Here is a 5,493-nt window from a genome sequence, read left to right on the forward strand (position 1 = left end):
TATTTCATACATAAGTATGTTATTTACATCATTTTGACTGCCCTCCCTTCTCCCACTCCTGATTTTCCATATCTCCTCTCAATTTTTTGACCTTTTCTTTAATTATTATTTTTCATTATTGTTATAGTCTATTCCATCTTGTTATATCTTTCTTTGTTGGGTCTTTTGAGACAGGGTCTCCCTGTAGCCCCAGCTGTCTTGAATTCACTATGCAGACCAGGCTGGCCTAGAACTCACAGAGCCTGCCTCTGCCTCCCGAGTGCTGGGATTAAAGGCGTGTGCCACCATGCCCAGTGAGATGGCAAATTTATACTGTGATTTACCACAATAGAAAACAGGCACAGGAATCATTAACTAAATTAGAACATAGACTAGGTTATGTTTCTTTAACATTAAAAAGATTCAAATAATATATCAGATCATGTAAACTGAACAATTTGTGAAAAACTGTTAAGTACAAATTAAAGTTTCTTAGTTGTTATTTTTCTAGTATATTTTTATTTTGTCAGAATTTGTCAGTTTCCTTGAAATTTCAAATTTGGGGGTATATAATTTCCTCGACTCACCTCTTGATAGCTTCTAAAAGACTTGCAGTATTGGTTTTGTGTCGTCCTGTTCATTCCTAGTTGGTCATTTATGCCTTCCTTGCCTTTATAACCAGTCTGATGTGGTTTGTCAAACTCCAGTCTTTTGAAGAGTGAACTGCTGACTGTACTGAGTTTCTTTATCACACATTCACACTGCATTTGTTGGTTCGTTCTTCTCTTTGCTGTCTCATCCCTTCACCATTTTAAACTTCCGAATACGGTTCAGTAGATGGCTGATTTTTCAGTCTTCTCCTTAAATGCATATACTGTATTTCTAAATGTCTTTTGTAGCATCTAAAGTCTTAATATATGATATTTTTCACTGCACTCCACATACTTTAAAATTTTTTCATTGTGTTTATTTCTTGGCCCAATAATTAAGAAGTCTATTACCTAATTCTTAGCGGTCAGGGCTTTTATTTGCTATCAGTTTGCAGGTTCATTTTACTCTGGCTAGAGAATACATTCTGTGTGACTTCAATCATTTGAAAATTTTGCTTTTACTCGGTTTGATAGTCATCGCTAGCTCAGTCTGGTGTACGTTGTCTGTGAATGCAAAAATAAGTTGTCGGAGTTGAGTGGTGTTAATGGTTGTATGACGGTGGGGATGCGTTTGATGCCACTGAAATCAAATTCATATAGAAAAATTGTTCCATGTTAATTTATGCTGTGTGTGCTTTAGCATAATAAAAAAATACATTGTCAGAAGTAGTGTTCTCTGTGTCCCTTAAGCCAATTGATAATTCATGTGTTTAGATTTCAATACCTCTACTAAGTTTTGATCTGCATATTCCGTTAGTGACTTAGAAAGACACAAGAAATTTTCCTACTCTAATTGCAGATTCACGGTTGTCCTTTGGGCTGGTTAATGTATATTTAGAGCAATTACTGTTGTGACTACAAATTTGGTCCTATATCTATAGTAAATTGGTGTTCTTGACATTATAATATTTCCATTTTCATCTCTAATAATATTTTCTGTCTTTAAAAGTCATTAATATGAATTTAGCTATAAATAAGTGTTTCTCCTGTTGTTTTATTGTACTTTTAAAACCTTTTTTTTTTTTTTTTTTTTTTTTTTACACAGGGTCTCACAGTGTTAGGGTGGGAACCCAAGGCCTTGAATATGCTAAGAAAGTATTACTGAGCTACAAACCTCAGTCTTATTTTTAACCCGTCTGTATGACAATTCCATACATGGAACTGAATCTTTACCAGCAGCATGTGACTCAATTTCATCACTTATCTAACCTGATAATTTACATGTTTTTTTATTAGTCTATTTAATCTATGTATGTATACAACAATTGCTGGTGTTTAGGGCTTAAACCTACAATCTTTTTACTTATCTCATCCTACAACTCTTCTGGTCTTCTATATTTCTTCCTATCATTTCTAATTGATTAAATGCTTATTAATTCCATTCCTATTATGTTGTTCTGTGTTCATTTAATGAAAGTGTTTACACTTTATTTAAGACTACCTAGAAATAAAAATATCCATTCCTAACTTACCATGCATATCTAACTTTAATTCACATTTTCCTTTTTCCCAAATGATTCAGGAACCTCGTAATACTTTAATTTTATCATTTTCCCAATTTATCTGTCATTGATATAGTGCATTTTAATTACATATACAGATGTTCTCAATTGATGATGGGATTATGCTCTAATAAACCCATTCTAAGTTGAAAATATTAAGATGAAAATGCATTTAGTACAATAAACCTTCAGAACACAATAGCTTAGTAACACAACGCACCAAGAGTATAGCTGCTTACCCTCTGACCTGATCATGTGGCTGACTGGGGGGCCACAGATCTCTGTATCTATATTAATAGTATATCATAATACTGACTGTTGTCCAGTATCATGAAAAGGATCACACTACACATAGATCCCAGTTAGAAACACATCAACATTTAGATGACAATTTCTACTAAAAAGATTGGTTTTGTACTTTTGTCGGGTTGGAAAACCTTGGGTGGAACCATTATAAGTCAGAGACTATCCATGTTTCTTCCTCCCCAAGGGGCCTTATTATTGAGATACTTTCGACTCTGTTGTATTGTTCCGCCTTTATCCACTTCTCATCCCTCCTCTATTCTCAGCATTTAGTCTGAGGCTGTTCTAGAATGCTCTTCCTGCTTCTCTTTACTGTGAATCTGCCCACAACACATTCTCTGTTGTTGCTTATCTGGAAATATTTTCATTATGCCTTCATTTCTTAGGCTAGTTTTAGTGAGTGAGAGTTGCAAGTTGCTGTTATTCTGTTATGAATTCACGGACTCCTGGCTTTTACAGTCATTGTTGGAACGTTGGTTGTGAGTTTTCTTGCTCTTTCCTCTCTGGCTACACTTAAAATATTCTCATTGTTTTTGCTTTCAGCAATTCAACGTCATATGTAACTTCACTGTGTTTATTCAATTCCTGGTTCGGTGGATTTCTTCACCATGTGGCTTGCTCTGTTCAGTTTGAAGAAACCTCAGCTATTGTCTCTTGGAATATTGCTTTTACCCAGTCTTGTCTCTTCTAGACTGATTTTCTTCCAGTTACACAGACAACACATTCATCTCCACTCCTTTTTGGTCATCTTTCAGATACTCCCTTGTAATATAGAAACACTTCATCTCCAATATTTTATTCTGAACTGCATTGCAGTTGACTTATTCTTTCTTCAGTGGTATCTATTATTTATCTGTTCTTTGAGGTCTTAATTCCTATTATACTTCTTAATTCTAGAAATATTTACTTATTAGAGCATTTCATTTATTCCCCCAAATTCATAGTCATCACCTTTCTATTTTTGACAATAACATACATAAACATTTAAAAATTAATGTCTGTAATTACATTATCTAGATGTTTTCTAGTATATCTATACAATATATTATTCTCTTCACTTTTATCACATCACTTTATATTATATGCCTATATATTTTTGTTTGATGGACAACACTGAATACAGAAAACTGTTGGAGTAATTGTACGACTATAGTATAACATTGTCTTCTTAGAAGGATTTACATTTGTTTTTGAGAGATAGAAGCAATAGCAAGCCAGGTTGCCTTATTGAGATAAAACTTAAAGGTGGTTTGAAACTGGGCTCCAGTGCCTGTGCGTTGGTACAAAATTAACTTCGTCTTGATCCAACTGAAAGATTGGGGTTGAACCCTTTCTTATCCTGGCCAGTCCATGAACTTAATTTTCCCCCCAGGCCTGTGAAACTGTCAAGAGTCATGGCAGCCCTCAGCCTCTGGGCAGCCGCTCCAGGGTCCCTGTAGATGATGGCCCTGGGATGCTTCTCCATGCCTGTGCTTATCTCTCTCGGGGGGCATTGTACTCCCAGCTCTTGGCCGTATTAGTCTGCACAGCCATCTTGGTTCTATTATGACTTTCAATGGGTTTTTGCCATAGTTTCTACATTTTTCTACTTATTCTCAAATTATTCAATATTCCTTATAGAAAGCAGAAGTCTCAAGATGAAATTTCTTTCTTTCTTTTTTTTTTCTTTTTTGAGACATTGTCTCCCTGTAGCCCCAGCTGCCCTGGAACTCATTATGTAGATCAGGCTGGCCTTGATCTCACAGAGATCCACCTGCCTCTGCCTCCCGAGTGCTGGGATTAAAGGTGTGCACCACCATGCCCGGCTCAAGATGAAATTTTTAATTAATCAATAATATAAGCTATCATCCCTTCATCTCACCCATGCATTTCAGCACTGCTACCCTCTACCCTTTCTGACACACACTTTTTAATGATAACAAACATGAATTGAAATACAAGACAATTAAAAAGCTTTGAGACAAGGTGCTGATAATGTAGCCCAGGCTAGCCTCGAGCTTATGATCCTCCTGCCTCAATCTCCTGAGTGCTGAGATTTCAGACATATACCACCACAGCCAGCAAACAAGAGAATGTTCTGTTTTGTTTTGTTTTTTGAAACAGGATCTTCCTGTAGCCCCAGCTGAGCTGAAACTCACTATGCAATATAGACCAGGCTAACCTTGATCTCACAGCGATCTACCTGCCTCAGCCTCCTGAGTGTTGGAATTAAAGGCAAGTGTCACCATGCCTGGCTAAGATACTATTTTTAATGAAATTAATTTTAAAAGGTAGAGCACCATACCATCCAACCTCTTTCCTTATCTGAACATAATCTTCTTCTCTTCCTGGTTTTTTGAGGGACTATCTGATGGGTCATTTCCCAGCAGAACCAATTAAATATCTAAGAATCTTCATTTAATTATAATGCTAAATCTTGATACAGGATGAAACACTCTTAGAGGTGAATCTTAGAGAACCCTCATCCCGTGAGACTAAAATCCTTTGAATGGTCTAGCCTCTTGATGTAAATAAGGCTCCTTCTAGTCTAAATTCTCTCTTTCTAAATTCAGTCCTTTGGCTACCTACTGTACGCCAAACACTGAGACAGAAATATAATATAGACCAAAATAGACAAAGTCCTTGTTCTCACAGAGTGTGGAATTTTGAAGAGGGGGCAGGTTTTAGTCTCAAGCCATCCCCAGCATCCCATGGGAGAAAGTGGACTTTGATCTGCATTGTTTGTCCATTTCCTTGCATATTACTCCACGATGACCAGTTTCAGGCTATGAAGGTGATAGCACTGGATGTGGAGTCTGAGAGAGATGCACCCAGCTGCCTTTCATAAACTTTCATAAGACAGTAAGAGCCAGCTCAAGTGACCCACAGAATTAGTGAAAGTAGAATGTGTGCTCTGAAACAGCACACAATGAAAGAGTCAACTCACTCCAAAGTTATAACATGTGACTTTGAGGAAGTGGTGCTTGTTATGAGATGCAAAGTCTGAGTTGACAGTAGCTAGAAACAGAGTAGGAACAGAGAACATCCTATGTCCAAAGCCTGGGTGATGGAGGCCAACC

The sequence above is a fragment of the Nannospalax galili genome, unplaced genomic scaffold (assembly GCF_000622305.1).
Source record: "Nannospalax galili isolate Female #2095 unplaced genomic scaffold, S.galili_v1.0 scaffold20, whole genome shotgun sequence".
NCBI classification, from domain to species: Eukaryota; Metazoa; Chordata; class Mammalia; order Rodentia; family Spalacidae; genus Nannospalax; species Nannospalax galili.